Source organism: Notolepis coatsorum, assembly GCF_963971535.1.
Source record: "Notolepis coatsorum genome assembly, chromosome: 1".
Lineage (NCBI taxonomy): Eukaryota > Metazoa > Chordata > Actinopteri > Aulopiformes > Paralepididae > Notolepis > Notolepis coatsorum.
The window spans coordinates 95,657,380-95,683,038 of record NC_140165.1 but is presented as its reverse complement, the minus strand read 5'-3'; the positions used below and the strand labels follow the sequence as shown (position 1 = coordinate 95,683,038).

Here is a 25,659-nt window from a genome sequence, read left to right as displayed (position 1 = left end):
CATATATATATATATATATATATATATATATATATATATATATATATATACATACAGCCGGGAGCCAGTAATGCTAAGTGCAGCATTGTTTTGTGTTCAGCTGTCAGACTGCACTGACTGACTGACTGACTGACTGTACCCTTGTTGTACAGTGAATGTTATTATTGACAGCTTGTGTGCTGACGAGGAAACATTATCCCTAATGGAACTAAAATGTGCAGAGTGCATTGATTCTTGTGAAACTCCAGCTGACAGTAATGTTAGTGGTTAAGCTCCTGAACACCCATCTGTGTGTGTGTGTGTGTGTGTGTGTGTGTGTGTGTGTGTGTGTGTGTGTCTCTCTCTCTCTACTGGCTACAGTATTTATAGTGCCAACTACATGGTTTCACATCCCTTACGTCGGAATGACACCTAATGAGACCTATAATCTCATAGTATAATAGTATTATTGCAGTGGTGAGAATGTTCATTGCAGTTTGACAGCTGACTGAGAGGTTGCTAGTTAGAATCCACAGACAAGCAGGGAGTGAATTAGCAACACCCTCCCTTCCCATAAGAACAGCTGAAGTGCCATTGAGCAAGACAACTAACCCCCAGCTGCTCATTGGTCAACGGTGTCAGACTGTCTGGCTGTACTGGGCAGCTCCTAGTGGTCAACAGTGTCAGACTGTGGTTGTACTGGGCAGCTCCTAGTGGTCAACAGTGTCAGACTGTGGTGGTACTGGACATCTCCTAGTGGTCAACAGGGTCAGACTGTGGTTGTACTGGGCAGCTCCTAGTGGTCAACAGGGTCAGACTGTGGTTGTACTGGGCAGCTCCTAGTGGTCAACAGTGTCAGACTGTGGTTGTACTGGGCAGCTCCTAGTGGTCAACAGTGTCAGACTGTGGTTGTACTGGGCAGCTCCTAGTGGTCAACAGTGTCAGACTGTGGTTGTACTGGGCAGCTCCTAGTGGTCAACGGTGTCAGACTGTCTGGCTGTACTGGGCAGCTCCTAGTGGTCAACAGGGTCAGACTGGTTGTACTGGGCAGCTCCTAGTGGTCAACAGTGTCAGACTGTGGTTGTACTGGGCAGCTCCTAGTGGTCAACAGTGTCAGGCTGTGGTTGTACTGGGCAGCTCCTAGTGGTCAACAGGGTCAGACTGGTTGTACTGGGCAGCTCCTAGTGGTCAACAGTGTCAGACTGTGGTTGTACTGGGCAGCTCCTAGTGGTCAACAGTGTCAGGCTGTGGTTGTACTGGGCAGCTCCTAGTGGTCAACAGGGTCAGACTGGTTGTACTGGGCAGCTCCTAGTGGTCAACAGTGTCAGGCTGTGGTTGTACTGGGCAGCTCCTAGTGGTCAACAGTGTCAGACTGTGGTTGTACTGGGCAGCTCCTAGTGGTCAACAGTGTCAGGCTGTGGTTGTACTGGGCAGCTCCTAGTGGTCAACAGTGTCAGACTGTGGTTGTACTGGGAAGCTCCTAGTGGTCAACAGTGTCAGGCTGTGGTTGTACTGGGCAGCTCCTAGTGGTCAACAGTGTCAGGCTGTGGTTGTACTGGGCAGCTCCTAGTGGTCAACAGTGTCAGGCTGTGGTTGTACTGGGAAGCTCCTAGTGGTCAACAGTGTCAGACTGTGGTTGTACTGGGCAGCTCCTAGTGGTCAACAGTGTCAGACTGTGGTTGTACTGTGCAGCTCCTAGTGGTCAACAGTGTCAGGCTGTGGTTGTACTGGACAGCTCCTAGTGGTCAACAGTGTCAGACTGTGGTTGTACTGGGCAGCTCCTAGTGGTCAACAGTGTCAGACTGTGGTTGTACTGGGCAGCTCCTAGTGGTCAACAGTGTCAGGCTGTGGTTGTACTGGGCAGCTCCTAGTGGTCAACAGTGTCAGACTGTGGTTGTACTGGGCAGCTCCTAGTGTTCAACAGTGTCAGACTGTGGTTGTACTGGGCAGCTCCTAGTGGTCAACAGTGTCAGACTGTGGTTGTACTGGGCAGCTCCTAGTGGTCAACAGTGTCAGACTGTGGTTGTACTGGGCAGCTCCTAGTGGTCAACAGTGTCAGGCTGTGGTTGTACTGGGCAGCTCCTAGTGGTCAACAGTGTCAGACTGTGGTTGTACTGGGCAGCTCCTAGTGGTCAACAGTGTCAGACTGTGGTTGTACTGGGCAGCTCCTAGTGGTCAACAGTGTCAGACTGTGGTTGTACTGGGCAGCTCCTAGTGGTCAACAGTGTCAGACTGTGGTTGTACTGGGCAGCTCCTAGTGGTCAACAGTGTCAGACTGTGGTTGTACTGGGCAGCTCCTAGTGGTCAACAGTGTCAGACTGTGGTTGTACTGGGCAGCTCCTAGTGGCCATGACCAGTGAAGACAGTGTCCTTGATCAACAGTCTGTTTAACTCAGTCTCAATTTAGTAGGGATGGGGGAAATCCATACAGCAATATATTGCAATATCTTTTGTGCCGATATTATATAACAATACACTGATATCGATATATAAATATTGTTACATAATATTAGTCTCTTAGTTACATAAATATTGTGCTGTCACTCTGAACAGTCTTATGTTTGCAGGTTAACATTGATTTAATGTTCACTTTTAAGCCACCATGGTGTAGCACTTAAGAGTGTAGTGAGTCTGGCCAGAGCCGCTGTCTTGTTTCACCACAAGGTGAACGTTGTAATGTAAATACTTTACCAATAGTTAAGTACAACAACCCTGCGTAGCTTACACAATGTTGTTGTAACTAAGAAATTAGCTGAAAAAAAAGAATTGTGTTTGTGCATATACAGTAGATCACTAGATGTATCAACTTCTAATACAAACGCAGCCTTTGGTCGAGAAGAAAGGTAAAACAACAAACTCAGTTTGTTTCAATGAGTAGCCTAATGGTTTTAATAATTGTGATTTCTTAAATATCAATCAAAGTTATTATTGATTTATTAGGATCTTTGCCATAATCGAGCAGCCCTAGTACCAGGTACATATCCACAGCTGTTGTGGTGAGAGCTGCCTGAGCCGGTACCATGTAATGGAAAAGGACCATCAGTATGTCTGTGTAGTGTGTCCAGATCTCTCCTTCTCTCACTCCCATCAGTATGTCTGTGTAGTGTGTCCAGATCTCTCATTCGCTCACTCCCATCAGTATGTCTGTGTGTTGTGTGTCCAGATCTCTCATTCGCTCACTCCCATCAGTATGTCTGTGTAGTGTGTCCAGATCTCTCCTTCTCTCACTCCCATCAGTATGTCTGTGTAGTGTGTCCAGATCTCTCATTCGCTCACTCCCATCAGTATGTCTGTGTAGTGTGTCCAGATCTCTCCTTCGCTCACTCCCATCAGTATGTCTGTGTAGTGTGTCCAGATCTCTCCTTCTCTCACTCCCATCAGTATGTCTGTGTGTAGTGTGTCCAGATCTCTCCTTCTCTCACTCCCATCAGTATGTCTGTGTAGTGTGTCCAGATCTCTACACTACACAGTCTCCCAAAGCTGTAAAGGAATGTGAATCACTACCCACCTTCAAAAACACTCTCAAAGAACACCTACGGAAGACTGCAATTCGAAACTGGCCCCTACAAATGTCCTAACCCAGTTGTACAATAAAGACCAAGCATGGCTTTGTCAGTATTCCAATGTACAGTGTCCCCCCCCCCCACCTCCAATGTACAGTCCCACCCCACCTACCCAACCTCCTCCAATGCACAGTTTCTATGTCAAATATACACTCTTTTTCTGGATTTTTTTAGTATCACAAACAGTACTGTATTTGCAAATCTGGTATGTCATAAATGTATAGATGTAGCAGTACTGTCTATCTGTATTTCGTGTGTGTCATATGATGAATTGAAAATGGGGGACCCTGATGGAAACAAGACGAAAGTCTTTCTCGGGTCTGCATCCTCTTAACAATTGTATGTATTGAGCTGTACTGTACTGTACCCTTTCTGCAATCTGTTAATAAACTTTTCAATCAATCAATCAATCAATCAATCTCTCATTCGCTCACTCCCATCAGTATGTCTGTCTGTAGTGTGTCCAGATCTCTCCTTCTCTCACTCCCATCAGTATGTCTGTGTAGTGTGTCCAGATCTCTCATTCGCTCACTCCCATCAGTATGTCTGTGTAGTGTGTCCAGATCTCTCATTCGCTCACTCCTATCAGTATGTCTGTGTGTAGTGTGTCCAGATCTCTCATTCGCTCACTCCTATCAGTATGTCTGTGTGTAGTGTGTCCAGATCTCTCCTTCTCTCACTCCCATCAGTATGACTGTGTAGTGTGTCCAGATCTCTCATTCGCTCACTCCCATGTGTGTCGTGTGTCCAGATCTCTCCTTCTTTCACTCCCCTCTATTAATTATCTCTGTGCATCTGTGTGTAGTGTGTCCAGATCTATCCTTCTGTCTGTGCATCTGTGTGTAGTGTGTCCAGATCTATCCTTCTCTCACTCCCCTCTACTAACCCCCCTTTTTTCTTTCTTTCTTTCTTTCTTTCTTTCTTTCTTTCTTTCTTTCTTTCTTTCTTTCTTTCTTTCTTTCTTTCTTTCTTTCTTTCTTTCTTTCTTTCTTTCTTTCTTTCTTTCTTTCTTTCTTTCTTTCTTTCTTTCTTTCTTTCTTTCTGTGTGTCTGCCTCTGTCTCTCTATTGCTCTGTCGACTCTGTATCTTCCCATCTTTCTCTATCTTCCTATCTCTCTCTCTCTCTCTCTCTCTCCGAATTCGGTACTTTTAAAGGTACTTACCGAAACACGTCGGTACTACGGAGTATCGATTCACGTGAGATACCGTTAAAATGTCAACGTTCACACGCACAATATACGCTTACCTAGGATTTGACTTGATTCAACAACAAAGCAGTCGGGGCAATGGCAAGCCGAAAATGTTTGATTTTGAAGTTTGGATTATTTAAATTTTTTTTACAACTGAGGTAGGTAGATACAATTTTTAGAGACTAAAGTACAGAAAAAAGGTACTGTTGGGTACCGGTATCGATTCACGGGTACCGGTACCGTATCGGTTCAAATGTGAATGGTACCCATCCCTAATCTTCCTATCTCTGTCTCTCTTTATCTCTCTGTCTCTCTGTTAGGGATGCCCCGATCGATCGGCCAGCGATCGGTATCAGCCGATATTCAGTATAAATATGAGATCGGTGAATTCCGATAATGCTTTATTTTCGCCGATCGTGAAAACCGATCGAAGACATGCTGACTTCTCTCTCATGCGTACCTTTCAGCCAAATCTAATCTGAACAACCGTTGCGTTGATTGGTTGGTTAGTGAATGCGGGCGGGGCTGTCATAGAATAATATTGGTCCCGCAGCAGGCAGGAATAATATCCTCGAGTTAACGTAATTTATACAAATGGAAGTATTGATTTTGCCGTAACGAATCATTAAAAAAATATACCGTTAACTGGAATATGTTAGTTTCTTACACATATGTTGGATTATGTAATTGGTTTGTCATTCATGACAAACTAATAAAAAATCACCAATTAAGCGGTGGTATCCTATAGCCCATATTATGTACATTTCAACAAAGTGGAGCCGCAGGGAACTTCCATAGCATACGCCTTCAAATACTCTTACCTTGACGATTAAAAGCCTCCACAATTTAGAAAACAGTATACCCATGGCTGGTGTTGATATTTTACGATGCCAGCTTGTGAGAATTTGTTGTAGCCAGCCAGCTAACGTTAATGTCATTCAGAATTTATTAACATGGCTACAACAACACAGTAACGTTATAATTATATATATATATATAATTACATGCATCATTGTTTACAATGAACGGTAGGGCTAATCGAAAGGACTGGACACGGACAAGTTAAACGGCAATCAATTAATTTAATAATTTAACAGGTAGTTCGAGCTGCACTTTCGTGCCTATACGACCGCAGTCACCGCACCACAGCCACAGGGATATATCCGGCTTTGACGAGCTCTCTCTCTCTCCTGCCGATTAAATTCAGCAGCTCTTCCTTGAGTGCCTGTAGCTGCCTGCATTTGCACAACGGCGTCCATCCCTGCTGCTAGCTAACGTTAAAACTAACCTAAAGTTAGTTGTTCACCAACAATCTACAGACTGATACCAACTGAACAAACCCAGAACCGGACACACAAGCAGATAGCGAAGCATCATAAATACTTCCGGTCGGGGGGTTTCAAAATAAAACACCGGAAAGACGTTTATTTTGTACATTATCTAACGTTAAAACGAAGCTAAACTAACGTTACAACTATCCTAAAGTTTAAACTAACGAACTAACAAACGTAACAAACGAACTAAATATAACTATATTACACTATATACAAGAACACGAGCAAAAACAAAAATAAACACGGCTATTATATGGGTTGTTATCAATGGGTTGGTTGAGAAGGGAAGTTTCATCTATCTAGGGAACCTAGCTACATCCGGGGTACAATGTTGCACAGGCTGCGTGTGGATGAGGGCATGCTGAATGTGATTTGACCAAAGCAGAGTATACACACAGACAGTGGAGCTGTTGGCAGTAGCGAGCATTTTGACTTGTTGCGTGGTGGCGATGTCTCGCAGATAATACAACTATAATTATATAATATATATATTTTATTAAAAAAAAAGAATAATAATATATATATATTTTTTAATAAAACCAAAAACGATCTGTATCTATCGGCAGTGTATCGGCCGATATGGCTCATAGACGATCGGTGATCGGTATCGGTGGCAAAAAACGTGATCGGGGCATCCCTATCTTCTATCTATCCCTATCTTCCTATCTCTCTCTCTGTGTATCTTCCTATGTATCTCTGTCTCTCTCTATCTTACTATCTCTCTCTCTGTCTCTCTGTTATCATCCTATCTCTCCCTGTCTCTCTCTCTGTCTCTCTATCTTCCTCTCTCTCTGTATCTCTCCCTGTCTGTCTCTCTCTCTACTGTTTCTTCCTCTATTAAGAGCTATTGCTATTTGTCATGTAGCCCAAGTAGGGTAGTGCAAAGGGGTGTGTGTGTGTGTGTGTGTTGTCTCAAAGGCCAGAGCTCATATCGCTTGACAGCTCTGTGTGACACCTATCCCAGTCACATTCTCTTGTGTGTGTGCGTGGCACACGTTCTGTGTGTGTGTGTGCATGTGGGGTCTTTGTGTGTGTGGTGCCCTTGTGCTGTGGCCAGTGACTTGCAGTGACGGATGGGTGCACCGTGCACTGCACACAGACCCAACGTGCACACACACACACACAGACTCAACGTGCACACACACACACACCACCCACACACACACACCACCCACCACCCTGTGTGATGCTTCATCTCTTCCAGCCTCTCCTTCCTGTTTGACTGGAGCTCAGCCTTTCCAGTTTTAGCCACAACACACAGACACACACACACATATTTTAGGAGCTGTCTGTTACATCATATGCTGTAGTCCAAAGTCTCAAGGCTGTTATTACACTGTGGATGTTTAAAAAAAATAAATAAAAAAAAAACGTATTTACTTTAAAATTCTAATATGATTCTAAGCCTAAAATGCTCAATGATGCAACCAACATATTCAAAACTAAAGACTGTATTAAGGTGTGTGTGTATTAACCTTTTCGTTTCTTGGTTCTATTGAATTGTAACAAAGCAAAACAAACAGCCTCAGTCCTTTTTGTTCTTCATCTACTGAACATAACTTCAAACATTTTTAAACGTCGCTGCTTCGAAGCACATTTTCTTCAAATGCCATTAGACGAGCCTACTACAGTATATTCAGAACATGTTGTTCTGTTTTGTTGTGCAAAGCCAAGCGTGTCACAGGCTGGGCCTATATTGCAATAAGAAATAATACAGTTTTCATGACTTGTTGGGGGAGTCTGTAAGGTGGGATATTAACAGCAGCTGTGGGACTGGGCTGTCTGCCATCACAGATCCATGCAATAGTATGGAGTTTTTGGACGAAACATTTTTCTTTGCAGAAGTGTTAAAGAAAAGTTAAATAAATATCCAGATAAAGAATGATGAATATTATTGTTATATGATATTTTGGGCAAATTGCCTAGTCCTCCTAACCAGAGCTCTACCGGCCACATGCTGGTAATTGCTGACTGTAGTTGGATACGTTTGTCTGTTTTGTAACAACCTGAAGTTGTTGCTTGATGATTCATTCATTCTAATAAGATGCTCAGTGTTTTCTTTGCCGGGCGGCTGTGTGGGGAGGATAAGGGACCGGCATATCTGTGTTTGGACAGGGCTGATGAAGAGGAGTGTCTGTTTGTTGGACAGAGCTGATGATGAAGAGTGTCTGTTTGTTGGACAGGGCTGATGAAGAGGAGTGTCTGTTTGTTGGACAGGGCTGATGAAGAGGAGTGTCTGTTTGTTGGACAGAGGTGATGAAGAGGGGTGTCTGTTTGTTGGACAGGGCTGATGAAGAGGAGTGTCTGTTTGTTGGACAGGGCTGATGATGAAGAGGAGGAGTGTCTGTTTGTTGGACAGAGCTGATGATGAAGAGGAGTGTCTGTTTGTTAGACAGAGCTGATGATGAAGAGGAGTGTCTGTTTGTTGGACAGAGGTGATGAAGAGGAGTGTCTGTTTGTTGGACAGGGCTGATGATGAAGAGGAGTGTGTTTGTTGGACAGAGGTGATGAAGAGGAGTGTCTGTTTGTTGGACAGGGCTGATGAAGAGGAGGAGTGTGTTTGTTGGACAGGGCTGATGATGAAGAGGAGTGTCTGTTTGTTGGACAGAGCTGATGAAGAGGAGGAGTGTCTGTTTGTTGAACAGGGCTGATGAAGAGGAGTGTCTGTTTGTACTGTGTCTCTATAGCAGTCTGTGTCTCTACAGCAGTCTGTACTGTGTCTCTACAGCAGTCTGTACTGTGTCTCTACAGCAGTCTGTACTGTGTCTCTATATCAGTCTGTACTGTGTCTCTATATCAGTCTGTACTGTGTCTCTACAGCAGTCTGTACTGTGTCTCTATATCAGTCTGTGTCTCTATATCAGTCTGTACTGTGTCTCTACAGCAGTCTGTACTGTGTCTCTATATCAGTCTGTGTCTCTATATCAGTCTGTACTGTGTCTCTATATCAGTCTGTACTGTGTCTCTATATCAGTCTGTGTCTCTATATCAGTCTGTACTGTGTCTCTACAGCAGTCTGTGTCTCTACAGCAGTCTGTACTGTGTCTCTACAGCAGTCTGTACTGTGTCTCTATATCAGTCTGTACTGTGTCTCTACAGCAGTCTGTACTGTGTCTCTACAGCAGTCTGTACTGTGTCTCTATATCAGTCTGTACTGTGTCTCTACAGCAGTCTGTACTGTGTCTCTACAGCAGTCTGTACTGTGTCTCTACAGCAGTCTGTACTGTGTCTCTACAGCAGTCTGTACTGTGTCTCTATATCAGTCTGTACTGTGTCTCTACAGCAGTCTGTACTGTGTCTCTACAGCAGTCTGTACTGTGTCTCTATATCAGTCTGTACTGTGTCTCTACAGCAGTCTGTACTGTGTCTCTATCAGTCTGTACTGTGTCTCTACAGCAGTCTGTACTGTGTCTCTATATCAGTCTGTACTGTGTCTCTACAGCAGTCTGTACTGTGTCTCTACAGCAGTCTGTACTGTCTGTCTTCTCTCTTGCAGCACCATGCAGGTCTAGGCTGGCTGCTACATTCCAACCAGCGATTCCACAACATGAACTTCCTCTCTGCCTACTGTGTGTCTTGACAGGCTCCAGTCTAATCCATCAGGCCACTCCCCCAAGGCCACACCCCTATACACCAGGGATGGAGTAGCCCAAGCGATGTCTCTATGCCCCACCCTACATTGACATGGAATGGAGTAGCCCAAGCGATGTCTCTATGCCCCACCCTACATTGACATGGAATGGAGTAGCCCAAGCGATGTCTCTATGCCCCACCCTACATTGACATGGAATGGAGTAGCCCAAGCGATGTCTCTATGCCCCACCCTACATTGACATGGCATGGAGTAGCCCAAGCGATGTCTCTATGCCCCACCCTACATTGACATGGAATGGAGTAGCCCAAGCGATGTCTCTATGCCCCACCCTACATTGACATGGAATGGAGTAGTCCAAGCGATGTCTCTAATATGCCCACCCTACATTGACATGGAATGGAGTAGCCCAAGCCCATCCTGAGCATCATGACATAAGAGCAAATTGGCCACCATGTGAATAATCATGGTCAACGGACTGCAGAGTTTATACACCGTCTAAACTCCAGTCCTAAACTATGCGGTGATGGAAGAGTTGGGCTATATACTGAATATTGGTTACACGTCCTGGCCTGAAGTATTTCTTTTTAGGTCTATGTTTAGTCTAGCTGCTAGTCATAATATCCATTTGGAGCAGCCTTTCACCAGAAAAGCCTAGGCTAGTATTTGACACACCCTAGGTTTAGACGTTCACCTTAGGGTGGACGCACACAAGACTGGAGAATAGGAACTCAGAAATGTGAGATTTCTGACGTGATTCAGCTCAGAATGATGCAGTATACGCCTAGAGGTTGTGCGGCAAAACTGGTAAGCTTGAAGTGGTCAATATAGGTTCCAATGAGGTGCTGGTGTTTTGTCACAATAGGTCTGCAACTCACTACTGACTGCTGGAGGGTTGTTCAGTCTGTCTTATAGAACAACAACTCAGTACTGAAGGGTAGTTCAGTCTGTCTTATAGAACAACAACTCAGTACTGAAGGGTTGTTCAGTCTGTCTTATAGAACAACAACTCAGTACTGAAGGGTTGTTCAGTCTGTCTTATAGAACAACAACTCAGTACTGAAGGGTTGTTCAGTCTGTCTTATAGAACAACAACTCAGTACTGGAGGGTTGTTCAGTCTGTCTTATAGAACAACAACTCAGTACTGAAGGGTAGTTCAGTCTGTCTTATAGAACAACAACTCGGTACTGAAGGGTAGTTCAGTCTGTCTTATAGAACAACAACTCAGTACTGAAGGGTAGTTCAGTCTGTCTTATAGAACAACAACTCAGTACTGAAGGGTAGTTCAGTCTGTCTTATAGAACAACAACTCAGTACTGAAGGGTAGTTCAGTCTGTCTTATAGAACAACAACTCGGTACTGAAGGGTAGTTCAGTCTGTCTTATAGAACAACAATTCTGTACTGAAGGGTAGTTCAGTCTGTCTTATAGAACAACAACTCAGTACTGAAGGGTAGTTCAGTCTGTCTTATAGAACAACAACTCAGTACTGAAGGGTAGTTCAGTCTGTCTTATAGAACAACAATTCTGTACTGAAGGGTAGTTCAGTCTGTCTTATAGAACAACAACTCAGTACTGAAGGGTAGTTCAGTCTGTCTTATAGAACAACAACTCAGTACTGAAGGGTAGTTCAGTCTGTCTTATAGAACAACAACTCGGTACTGAAGGGTTGTTCAGTCTGTCTTGTAGAACAACAACTCGGTACTGAAGGGTAGTTCAGTCTGTCTTATAGAACAACAACTCAGTACTGAAGGGTAGTTCAGTCTGTCTTATAGAACAACAACTCAAGTTCAAGTTTCTTTATTAGTTGTCATACAGAAGTACAGAATACTTTTATACAACATGCTTCTTTCTGTTACGCTCCAGAGACTGTGCTAGACAAAAATAGATAAGTATAAAATAACTATAGCAGTATAAAATAGAAGTCAGTTCAGTAGTTTCAAGTTTCTTTAATAGTTGTCATACAGAAGTACAGAATACTTTTATACAAAATGCTTCTTTCTGTTATGATGAGTATAAAATAGTATAGCATGTAAAAATAGAAGTCACGTACGTAGACGCAGTGTTCAGTATATACATATGTACAATGTTCGATGCAGAATAGAGTAACTGAGTTACCGTACAATATACAATATACTATTCAATATACTAATATACAATACTATATTATATAGTGCAAAGCAGAAATGGGATGAGGTACAATTTACAGTAAGGTGTACTGAGGTATGGGTTGTAGTGCAAATCCTTTACCAATAAATATAAAGTGTGTCTAGGTGTTCTAAAGTGTGGAGAGTGGGTGCTGCAGTGTGTTTGTTTAAAGTGAGTGTGTGCGTATGGATGTGTGTGTTGTGTTGTGAGTGCATTTGATGGTTGTTGCATAGCGCTGCTGGCGGGACAACCTCATAACTCCATTTAAATTAGTTTTTTTTTTATATAAATCAACTCCGTAGATCATCCTCCATATGTGTGTGTGGGTTTTACAAATTTTAAACAATGGGAAAGCATTAAACCGATCATCTGTCTAAACCTCCTAACTCTATTCACCCTCAAATCTGTGTTCGTTTTTTTTCATCTGCTGAAAAGTTGGGTTTTTGGAGTTATGAGGTTTTGTCCCGACAGCAGCGATATCGTGTTATTGTTCGTTGAGCAACCTGATGGCCTGGGGATAGAAGCTTCTTCTGAGTCTTTCTGTGCTTGCCTATAGCATATAGTATGTACATATGTACAATGTTCAATGCAGAGTAGAAGTAACTGAGTTACCATACAATATACTATACAATATACTATATAGTGCAAAGGAGAAATGGGACGAGGTACAATTTAGGTACAATTTACAGTAATGTGTAATGAGGTATGGGTTGTAGTGCAAATTCTTTACCAATAAATATAAAGTGTGTTTAGGTGTTCTAAAGTGTGTAAAGTGGGTGCTGCAGTGAGTTGTTTGTTTAAAGTGAGTGTGTGCGTGTGGATGTGTGTGCTGTGAGTGCATTTGATGGTTGTTACATAGTGTCATTGTTCGTTGAGCATCCTGATGGCCTGGGGATAGAAGCTTCTTCTGAGTCTTTCTGTGCTTGCCATGAGACTCCGGTATCGCTTGCCTGACCGCAGCAGTTCAAAGAGGCAGTTGTTTGGGTGGCTGGAGTCTTTGATAATTCTCTTAGCCTTACCCATGCACCGCTTGTTGTAAATGTTCTGGAGAGTGGGAAGCCCCCCTCCAATTGTGCGTTCGGCTGAACGGGCCACTCTCTGTAGTCTGCTACGGTCTTGTGCGGTGCTATTCCCAAACCAGGAGGTGATATTGCCAGTCAGGATGCTCGCTATTGTACATGAGTAGAAGTTCTTAAGGATCTTCTGACTGACTTGGAACTTCCTTAGGCGCCTGAGGAAGTAGAGGCGTTGCCGTGCGTTCTTCACAACACTGTCAATGTGTGTGGTCCATGTCAAGTCCTCGGATATGTGGACTCCGAGGTACTTAAAACTGTTCACTCTCTCAACCGGTGCCCCGTCGATGCTGAGGGGGCTGTAGTCCCTGACCCCCGACCTCCTAAAGTCCACAATCATCTCCTTTATTTTGCTGACGTTCAGGGAGAGGCTGTTCTCTTGACACCATCCCGCTAGGACCTTGACCTCTTCCAGGTAGGCCCTCTCGTCGTTTGCAGAGATCAGGCCCACCACTACTGTGTCGTCAGCAAATTTGATGCTTGTGTTGTTGTTCCGCTGTGCCACACAGTCATGTGTGTGTACAGGGAGTAGAGGAGGGGACTCGGAACACAGCCCTGGGGGGCCCCTATGTTGAGAGTGATTGATGAGGAGGTGCAGTTGCCTGCTCTCACCACCTGGGGTCTGCCCGTCAGGAAGTCCAAGACCCACTGGCAGAGGTCATAGTTCAAGCCCAGGTCCCTGGGTCAGTACTGCAGTGTTGTTCAGTCTGTCAATTATAGAACAACTCAGTACTGACTGCTGGAGGGTTGTCTGTGGGTCCTGGGATTCCTGTCAGTTCTAATAGTGAGTTGTTTAGGATGGCAACTTGTTCACTCTGCCGTCATATTTTTCTGATGCAACGAGGGCTGCAGGTTCAGAAGTGCCCGTTGGCTTCTGGGTTAAAGGGGCACTTCACCAAAAAACAATGCTGATTTATTTTGCACATAATCTCTCACACCTTCATTTAGAATAGATTGACCGTTATTGACTGTAATTTGAATGTAGCCACCAGTGATGTCATCGGGGACATTGAATCCTTGCATTCTGTTAAGTACAGCTCCAACACAATGATTCAATTTCCCCGACAGAACTCACAGAATACATCGGAATTACAAACTAATGATTACCTGACTGCAATTGTTTCTCACGGATATATTATTCACTTTTTGAAATACATGGCAGTGAATTCCGTTGCCATCAGCTGAAACGCATTCATAGCGATCTACGAAAATAAAGTTGGTGGCAAAGTGAATACGGTTGAATGCCTTTTATGTTTCAGAGTTGAATATTATTATTTTCTTTATCTACTTTTTCTCCTTATCTATTTTTCTCCAATCCCAATTTCATATTTCCAATTCTCCCCTCCCCTGTCTTGAATGTTGCTAGACTATGCCTCCCACTGGTCGGCTGTAGTGAGGATAGAAGCCTTGCATCACGTGTCCCCTCCGGTACACGAGGAGGCAGCCTGTCTCATCTTTTCACCTGAACATCGCGGACTCTCGGTGGCGAGGTGTAACGCATGGGAGGCTCACGCTGCCCCCGATACTTCCTGTCTCTGCTGTGCAGGTGTCACCCAACCGACCTGTAGGAGTCGCTGTCCACAACGTCCAATCCCCACCCATCGACTTTCCACCCGCTACCTCTGCCAATTGAGATAGTATGACGACTGGCCCAAGCCGCGGGCAATGCTGACACCGGGATTCGAGACCGGAGTCTCTTGCGTTGGTGACGAGCGCAATCTCCGCTACGCCACCCAGCCGCCTCTCAGAGTTGAATTCTCGTGCCTTGACGAAGGAGCCGGGCGGAGCTGAATGCTTCCAAGCGTCAGTTGTTACTGTGGTTCTTGATGGCAAAATGTTTTTCACTCTAATAAAATAACCCACAATACATTGCTCATACAAATAATACTATCAAAATCATTTAGAAAATCAGTTATTCTCAGACGAGGACATTAAAGTCCCGACAACTTTCAGAAGACGTCTATCTACCAACTCTGTGTGGTGATGTGGCTGATGTGATGGTTACTACTGAAGCTCTGATGGACAGCGGCCCTACAAAGGGGCTAAGCTCCGCCTCTCTCCCTCCTTCCTTTACGATCATTCAGGGAGTCCTTGTCTCCTGCTGCCCACAATGGACCAATCGGCACCAGTCAACCTAACAATACACACACACACACACACACACCCCACAGTCTCAGGGTCAACCGTTTGGTGTCCAGGAAAGTTAACTTTAGGAGGACAATTGGTGACAAACACGGGCATTAAAACATGACTGTCTGCCCTGAATAACCTGGTTCAATATTCCTAACATGAATGACCTCTCACCTGGTTGAATATTCCTAACATGAATGGGTCTCATTCCCGAAAATTTTCCAAAGATATATTCTGGAAGACTTATCTTGGAACCACTGAGACATAATCTATGACAAGTACACTCTGAGTCCTGAACGTGCTGGTAATATGTCTTAAGTGGCTGAAACGGTAGCAGAAATGATATGATCTGATATCTGCTTGGAGAATGGCATTCTGTCGTAAACTCCAAAGCGCGTTCCCGTTCAGCTCATTTGCATACAAAACACCGCCTCCATAGTTCCTTATAAGGCAACTGGTGACGCAGCTGTGTGCAAATGGAATGGCGGAAGTGCTTTGCGAGCCGCGTGATTACGAAACCTAGCGTCAGTCAGTGCCAATCAGAGAGCGGCTAGGTTTCGTAATCACGCTTGCGCCCATCAAAACTAGATTAGATTAATGTATTGGCATCATATACAGCTCGCTGTACACACCTGCCGCAGCGCGCGCGCACACACAGACACACACACGCGCGCGCGTGCAGTACTGTATATGAATGAATGACATATAATATATATATCCTACGGGCCGGCGGGCGTAATTAATGAACGCAGTATAGCTTAATTATTCCATAAGCCTATAGGCTACTGTTCATTCGTAGGCGCACACAAGACTTGTTATGGAATATTAATGCAGTCTATTTCCACCGATTAGCTTTAGTTCTTATTTATTTATCCACTGTCATTTCAGTGTTGGTGTATAGGCTATATAGTGTATTTCAATATAAGTTTAATTGATTAATGATATATTCGAAGGAATGCAGGTTTATAGCTATATCAACCCCCTCCAATGTACAGTAAATGACCAAGTATGGTTTTGTCAATATTCCAATGTACAGTTTTGCTTGTACAGTGTAAGTATATCCCCCACCCACCCCTACCCAACCTCCTCCAACAGTTTCTACGTCAAATGTACTCTCTTTTCTGGACTCTTTTTGTATCACAAACGGTACTGTATTTGCAAATCTGGTATGTCATAAATGTATAGATGTAGCAGTACTGTCTATCTGTGTCATGTGTGTCATATATGTTATGATGAATTGAAAATGGGGGACCCTGATGTAAACAAGACGAAATTCTTTCTCTGGTCTGCATCCTCTTATGTAATTGAGCTGTACTGTACTGTACCCATTCTGCAATCTGTTAATAAAGTTTTCAATCAATCAATCAAACAAAGGTCTGTCCCATTGTATACCAATCAATGGGATACATTGCATGTTGACCTGCATTCTTTCAAATGTATATAATTAATCATTAAAACAGATGTGTAACAAATAAGAAATACAAATTCCACAGAAGGCATTACATTATTATTATTTTCAATCATTTCACAATAATTGCATAATTGTGTTTGAATATCTGAGTAATTATTTGTCCAAAATAGCTGGTTCAGATATGGTTAATCCAGCTGCCCTGTGATCGGATGAATCCATATTATTTATTTTTCCGACATCAAATTCGTAATTTCTTATCGTACAAATATTGTCATATTTATTTTAATTATGATTAAGTAATTAATTCCAAGGAGGCCTGTAGCGTTGACGTGAAGGAATCACTATGAGAACACAGTCTGTCAAGTTATAATAAAATTTTAAATTAGTCAATCAATCATGAGATTTGATCGTGGGCTGAGAGCATATTTAAGTGTGCTCCTCAGCACTCTTAGATCTGCTCTCAAATAAGATCTCAGGAAAATTTGAAGACTCCCACTCCCAGCCCTAATATGTCTTAAATAGGCCGAAATCTGGCTAAGACGAAATATTTTGTCGTAACTTCGTTCGAGAATGAGACCCAATGACCTCTCACCTGGTTCAATATTCAATTTGAATCAATCGTCAATATTCCAAGCAGAGATAGAAGAGTGACTTTTTGACCAGGTATGCTAATATAACATTCAAATTAAAACAATATTCAAATATATAGGCTATATTTAATTTGCCTAAAACCTTACCTATCCTGCTCCACCACATCCCTCCTAGTGCTTGTTAATCCTGTCTCCTGTGTCTCCTGCTGTCTCTGTTGATGAATCCCTTGCTTTTTACATGCCAACATGTTCTAGCTTCATCTTGGTGTCTTTCAAGCCCTGTGCCAAACCCACATCACGGACATGGTTACTGTTACTGACGAGTATTGGTCTAGTTACAGTAGATGAGGCCTATTATAAAACAAATATACTTCTTAAAACTTTACAAGAGAGGTCTTTTGTCACGGGAGACGTGTGTGCAAGTCCTGACGACTGACCTTATTTCAGGTTGTGTGGTGTGGCTATCTGCACCAGTCACACTACTGCTATCATGGAGAACTCACTCACCTCTGCTTTGTAAAGTCTCCACCCGTGTGTGTGTGTGTGTGTGTGTGTGTGTGTGTGTGTGTGTGTACCACTCCACCCTGCATGTACCTGAGAGCAGTCTCATCATGGTCTCATTTGGTCATCACAGGGAAGCATTATGAGCCAATGTGGATTTAGACTCTAATCTTCATAGATCTCTCTCTCTCTCACACACTCACTATCACACTGTCTGTGTTTATCTTTTTCTTCCATCCATCTATGTACTGCTAGCAGATGAATACACTTTCCAGTGAGTAAGTGAGTGAATGAATGAATGAAACAAAGCCATCTACTCATGGGAACAGAATGTGACTTTTCACTTAGTTTTTCAGTGAAGTATCATGCAGTCGTACAGTTGACAGTAGACTCATGAGACATTCACCATGGGCTGCTTTGCTGGGCCGCTGAGCACTCCCCGAATGTCGTGTGTGTGTGTGTGTGTGTGTGTGTGAGAACACCCTGCGTGTGTGTGTGAGAACACCCTACTGAGTCACACTGTACAGGCGAGAGAGACACTAAAGAAAGTCACAGCTGCTGTAGAGGAAAACATGACTGAGGGTGAATAAATGCAGCCTACGTGGTTCTATTTAAACCTACTTCTGCAGAGAGAAACTCTGGGAAACTGTACTAGCAGGTTATACTGCAAGTTACTAAACATGAAACCTTTCTTGGCCTCATTTCACAACAGTCATCTCGGGGGGACCCCCCCCCCCCCCATCTACTGTGGCTGAGGAGGGCAGAGTGAAACCACATCATAACGGTCACTCTCATACAGTATATAATCTCACTGGCCTTAACTTCTAGTGACTGAAACGGTGACATTAAACTAGTCCCCTCCTCAAGCGGCCCCTGGGGGCTCCTCGGACCCCACGTTGAGAATCACTGATCAAGAAAACACTCCCCAACATCATGAAAGAAGTAATATGATCTCTCTCTCCCTCTTCCCCTCTTTCTTGCTCTTTGTCTGTCTCTGTCTCTTTATTTGTCTGTCTTTCTCTTTTTTCGTTCACTTTTCTTTCGGTCTCTCTCGCTCAGTATAATGAAGTGTTGATGATGTGGTCCCCCCCCCACACACACCCTCCTCATCTCCTCCCCTCTCAGCTAGTGGTGGATGGTACCAGGAGACACAGAGAGTGTGAGTGTGTGTTGCAGGGTTAGCAGTTGTGAATTTTGGAACCCTGGCCCTAGTTTGCTTTCGAGCAACACTGTACTTATTGTACTTATTTTATGCCTATTCTTATGTCTGCACTTTCTACGTTGCACTATTTTTATTGTCTTTTATACCTATTCTTATGTCTGCACTTTATGCATTGTTTTTATTCTGTCAACTGTCTATTCTGTATTCTAATTGTATGCCATTTGCTGTGAAGCACTTTGAGCTTCAATCCATGTATGAAAGGTGTTATATAAATAAAGTTATTATTTCGTTGTTGAGCGATAGTCCTTTCTCAGCACAATCCATGCTGTTCCTCATACTAGCTCCAGATAGTTAGCTACAGTCCATGCTGTTCCTCATACTAGCTCCAGATAGTTACAGTCCATGTTGTTCCTCATACTAGCTCCAGATAGTTAGCTACAGTCCATGCTGTTCCTCATACTAGCTCCAGATAGTTAGCTACAGTCCATGCTGTTCCTCATACTAGCTCCAGATAGTTACAGTCCATGTTGTTCCTCATACTAGCTCCAGATAGTTAGTTACAGTCCATGTTGTTCCTCATACTGGCTCCAGATAGTTAGCTACAGTCCATGCTGTTCCTCATACTAGCTCCAGATAGTTACAGTCCATGTTGTTCCTCATACTAGCTCCAGATAGTTAGTTACAGTCCATGTTGTTCCTCATACTAGCTCCAGATAGTTAGCTACAGTCCATGTTGTTCCTCATACTAGCTCCAGATAGTTAGCTACAGTCCATGCTGTTCCTCATACTAGCTCCAGATAGTTACAGTCCATGTTGTTCCTCATACTAGCTCCAGATAGTTAGTTACAGTCCATGTTGTTCCTCATACTAGCTCCAGATAGTTAGTTACAGTCCATGTTGTTCCTCATACTAGCTCCAGATAGTTAGCTACAGTCCATGCTGTTCCTCATACTAGCTCCAGATAGTTACAAACCATGCTGTTCCTCATACTGGCTCCAGATAGTTAGCTACAAACCATGCTGTTCCTCATACTAGCTCCAGATAGTTACAAACCATGCTGTTCCTCATACTGGCTCCAGATAGTTACAATCCATGCTGTTCCTCATACTGGCTCCAGATAGTTAGCTACAGTCCATGCTGTTCCTCATACTAGCTCCAGATAGTTAGCTACAGTCCATGCTGTTCCTCATACTAGCTCCAGATAGTTAGCTACAAACCATGCTGTTCCTCATACTAGCTCCAGATAGTTAGCTACAGTCCATGCTGTTCCTCATACTAGCTCCAGATAGTTACAATCCATGCTGTTCCTCATACTGGCTCCAGATAGTTAGCTACAGTCCATGCTGTTCCTCATACTAGCTCCAGATAGTTACAATCCATGCTGTTCCTCATACTGGCTCCAGATAGTTAGCTACAGTCCATGCTGTTCCTCATACTAGCTCCAGATAGTTAGCTACAAACCATGCTGTTCCTCATACTAGCTCCAGATAGTTAGCTACAAACCATGCTGTTCCTCATACTAGCTCCAGATAGTTAGCTACAAACCATGCTGTTCCTCATACTAGCTCCAGATAGTTAGCTACAGTCCATGCTGTTCCTCATACTAGCTCCAGATAGTTAGCTACAAACCATGCTGTTCCTCATACTAGCTCCAGATAGTTAGTTAGCTACAGTCCATGCTGTTCCTCATACTAGCTCCAGATAGTTAGTTAGCTACAGTCCATGCTGTTCCTCATACTAGCTCCAGATAGTTAGCTACAAACCATGCTGTTCCTCATACTAGCTCCAGATAGTTAGCTACAAACCATGCTGTTCCTCATACTAGCTCCAGATAGTTAGCTACAAACCATGCTGTTCCTCATACTAGCTCCAGATAGTTAGCTACAGTCCATGCTGTTCCTAATACTAGCTCCAGATAGTTAGCTACAATCCATGATGTTCCTCATACTAGCTCCAGATAGTTAGTTAGCTACAGTCCATGCTGTTCCTCATACTAGGAGGTTGAGGTACTGGAACGCTGGTGCCAGGACAACAGCCTGCTCCTGAACATTGGTCAAACCAAGGAGCTGATCGTGGATTATAGGAGAGGACAGCAGGAGACACACACACCACTGATGATTAACGGGGCTACCGTGGACAGGGTGAGCAGCTTTAAGTACCTAGGGGTCCACATCTCAGAGGATCTGACATGGTCAACACACATAGACACAGTAGTAAAGAAGGCGAAACAGCGCCTCTACCACCTGAGACGGTTAAGGAAGTTCAGAGTATCGGGGAAGATACTCCAGTCCTTCTACTCAGGAGCTGTAGAGAGCATCTTGACCGGAAACATCACTGCCTGGTATGGAAACAGCACGGCACAAGACAAGAAGGCCCTACAGAGAGTGGTGCGCTCAGCCGAGCGTACCACGGGTATTGCACTACCTCCCCTGCAGGTTCTATACAACAAGAGGTGCAAATCCAGAGCCTGCAGGATAATGAAAGACCCTCACCACCCCAATAACAGCCTGTTCCAGCTGCTGAGGTCAGGCAGACGCCTGCGAACCCCAGCTACTAGGACAGAGCGGCTTAGGCTCAGCTTCTTCCCCCAGGCCATCAGAGCCCTGAACAATGAACATTGAGTGCCACAGAACACTGAACTATCCACACACAAGCACACATGAACACACACACGACACGCACGCTGTGCACGCTCACACACTAGCAGCCACTTAACACTTAACACTTTAACATGAGCGGGCACACACTCATGCCGCACACTTATGGCCAAAAGGAAAGGCCACTTTAAATTAGAATAACAGGAACAGTGTATTGCACTACCAAAGCTACCTAGCATGTCCTATATGCTCTGTAAATAACTATGTACAGATACCGAGATGTCACACCATGTTACCTGTTACCTGTTTATTGCACAATGTTGTTTTTTTATTGGATTCTATTAGAGCCATATGGAATCCGCGATCACGGAATCGCGGACGGAATCACGGAATTGAGCAATACAAATGGAATCCACTATAAAAAAAAATGTAATTAAATTTTTTTTTTTTTTTTTTTTACTTTTTTTTTTTTATGTTGTGGGACTTGTACAGCACTTTGTTCAACTTTGTCAGTGCTGTAAAGTTTAAACCTTTTTAAATCGTAGACAAACAATACACTTTGCTTTCATGAAATATTGTAAGCCGTCATTTGAGGCTTTATAAAAGCAGCACAATGAACACAACTCTGTCAGTGCAGAGTCCGACCTCATCTTAAATAACAAACAGCATTGCTTGTTGTAGTTAACAAAGAGAGGCAAAGTTGATTTAGCAAAAAAAAAAAAATATATATATATATAAAAAATTTAACGGATTTCATATGGCTCTAGATTCTATTATATGTTGTAACACTGTATTGCACATCGTTGCGGGCAAGACCACCCGCATTTCATTGTATACTTGTATGCCGTGACAATTAAAACTCTTGACTTGACTTGATACTAGCTCCAGATAGTTAGTTAGCTACAGTCCATGCTGTTCCTCATACTAGCTCCAGATAGTTAGTTAGCTACAGTCCATGCTGTTCCTCATACTAGCTCCAGATAGTTAGTTAGCTACAGTCCATGCTGTTCCTCATACTAGCTCCAGATAGTTAGTTAGCTACAGTCCATGCTGTTCCTCATACTAGCTCCAGATAGTTAGTTAGCTACAGTCCATGCTGTTCCTCATACTAGCTCCAGATAGTTAGTTAGCTACAATCCAAGCTGGCGAGGCTCGTTAAAATCTACTTTGTGTACATGGTGGGGTACATCTCAGTTACCTTCAGTTAGCTTGTACAATGCTGTCTATCTATGTTTAGCCCTCTGTTCTCGATTATTTGTGAGTCATGAATTGTGAGTTGTTTATTATCGTACTATGTGTTTGAAAGGACGGCTGTCTTCAATTCTCATTCTTCAATGTATCAAGCGTTCGAAAATCTAGTTCTGTAATCACCCAACATAGACACAAGGAGGCCCGACCTAGACACATATTATGCATGTCACTGTTACATACTGAGCTCAGCCGACCACTTCCTTGTGTGTGTGTTTTGTCCTTTTACACGTTGAATGTCCGTTTCATGTGTGTCTGTGAGAGAGAGAGAGACACTGACCGACTGACTACAATATCAAACGGGCCCACCACAAATATATTTCCACATTAATTATTATTATTAACACATTAATAATGTCTGGTCTTCCATGTAACACAGTTACCGTACTTTTCGGACTATAAGCCGCGGCTTTTCCCCCCATTTTTCGACCCTGCGGCTTATATAACGGTGCGGCTTATATGTGACTCGACATGACCAAACCCGGAAATGTAAAAATCAAAATATTGCTTTTTTGACTGCATTGAAATGTTATTTATCTGTTCCCTTATTTGCTAAACTTAATACAACTTGTAAATGAGTTCATTCTTGTTATTTGTCCGACAGTATTGTGTCCCAATGCTAATTACATATGGTAATTAAACATTAAAACACCTGCAGCTTATAGTCCAGTGCGGCTTATATATGTACACATCATTCAATTTAGCTGCTGCGGCTTATAGTCAGGTGCGGCTTATAGTGCGAAAAGTACGGTATTTCCACTCAGATGACGTGTCTTGTCTGTCACAGCTTGCCGCCACCACAAGTAACCCAATGTGAAGATAGGCCAAGGAGCCAACATGTACCTCTCCTCCCAACATGCACCTCTCCTCCCAACATGCACCTCTCCTCCCAACATGCACCTCTCCTCCCAACATGCACCTCTCCTCCCAACATGCACCTCTCCTCCCAACAGCGTCTATTCTTAACCCAAACGGTGCATGCGTTTTGCGAATCTGATTGGCCACTGACGTTTCTGGTCATGTGACATGTGCGCCCAATCGCGTGACGCGCCCATTTCCGGCTCTAACAGCCTGCAAACTACCTAACGCCTAGTTTATCACTGGTTAAGCTTAGGCGACTCTTTCGAAGTTGGTTAAAGTTAGAGTTTGGAATCAGGGCTGGCATTCTATCGCCCTGCTCTAAGACAAACTCTAACCTTAACCAACTTCGAAAGAGTGCCTAAGCTTAACCGGCGAAGAACTTGCCGTCACACGATTGGTGCGACCAGAAGCCAATCGGAGCGCTAAACGCGAACGCGGAAGCATGCACCGTTTGGGTTAAGAATAGACGCCTCCCAACATGCTCATCTCCCAACATGCACCTCTCCTCCCAACATGCACCTGTCCCAACATGCACCTCTCCTCCCAACATGCACCTCTCCCAACATGCACCTCTCCTCCCAACATGCACCTGTCCCAACATGCATCTCTCCTCCCAACATGCACCTCTCCCAACATGCACCTCTCCTCCCCATAGATATCTATCTATGCTCCTCCCAACATGCACCTGTCCATAGACGCCTGCGCAATAGAGCAGACGATGCACGTGCTCTAGGACTATTGAACTTGGGGGAGCAAGGATATGATCTTGCTCCACCACTTTTTGATCATATGAAAAATATGATATACCCCCCCCAATATATAAATCTAAGCATAACTACGTAATTTCAATCAAATTAATAATACGCAATGACACTTAATAACACGTTTTTAAGTTTCCAAAGATTGCGAACCCCCCCCCCCCCTGCCCCATTATGGTTTGATCCAGTTCCTCCCATCTCCAGCGCGTAGACCTTGGCTCACTGCCTCACAGCGCTGCAGTCTGGCTGCAGGCAGGAGTCCAATGTTACCCCTAAGGTGCGCCCGTGCGCGCGCGCGCACATGGCCAAATGCTCCCGCGCACATCTGAAATCGGTCGCGCAGAGAAACGTTTGTGTAAAAAAAAATAAAAGACGTTTGTTTGGATGCACGTATTTACATGTTCTGGGTTGGCTAGCTCTTGGATACGATCCAACCTATTGCGTGGCACCACAGAGAGACGTTTTAGTATCGGCGTCTGTGATTTGCCTAAACGTTTGGCCCTTCCTGAATCTGCAGCAGCCGACGCGGAAGTGAAAGCGTTTTAGGGAAAATATACACGCGGACGGGCTAGACGCGACGACAGGAATAAGCAGTTGCAAAAGAACAGATCTGACAGCCAGCAAGTGAAAGTGCTCATTGACAATGTACTACTCGGCATACAAATGAACGCATCGATGCTGTCTGTTCAACAGATCCATGATCATGTGGCAAAATATGTGAGTATCCCAGAACACTGGCGGAGCAAGAACTATGCCTTTGAGTTTGTGAAGTCAATCAGACTATGTGCAATATTCGAAATGCCCCGTTTCATACTTTGATAGTAGATGAGAGCACAGACATCACAGTGTACAAAATGCTAGTTCTGTATAAAATACAGGGAGGAAAATGATGTCAACTACAAAACTGAGTTTGGTGGCATGATGCATCATTCAGTTAATTAACGTCATGCACTGCTCCAGCTATTGTTGAGGCCATCACGCAGTTTTATTCCAAACATGAATTAGACATGCAGAGAATGGTGATGCTGACCTCTGATGGTGCCTCAGTAATGCACTTTAGGGAGTGCAATTAACACTCCCAAATAGTAAAAATGTTACTCTGAGCAGTGTTATTTGTCTAATCCCCTTAGTGTTAATTTAACTCTATTTTTGAGTTAAAGAAGGAACTGGCATAGTGTTAAATGTTTAACTATTTTACAAGTGGATTTTTATATTGGAGCTATATAAACCCTGAAAAAGAGTTGAAAGTAACTCTGGGAGTTAATTCAACACTGGTCTGTGTCACTGCTGCAGACAGTCATTCTAGTCTGTAGTGGCCAGCGTCCTCTTCTATGCTGGGGGGGCTACATCAACTCAAGGGACACCAACAAACTGAATAAGCTGAGCTCTGTGGTGGGAGTCGAGCTGGTCAGACTAGAGGTGATGGCAGAGAGGGGGATGAGAAGGAAGCTGGCTGCTATCCTGGATAATCCCTCCCACCCCCTCTACGAGCTAGTCAAGAGGATAACCAGTAGGATAACAT

At 43.8% G+C, this 25,659-nt stretch overlaps 1 protein-coding gene across 1 annotated transcript in view; it reads left to right on the top strand.

The window, feature by feature from the left end:
• exoc6b (exocyst complex component 6B) overlaps positions 1-25,659 on the top strand; it is a gene marked incomplete at its 3' end in the record, with an annotated part of 249,105 nt that overhangs the window by 629 nt on the left and 222,817 nt on the right. The gene's annotated exons all lie outside the window — the stretch shown is intronic.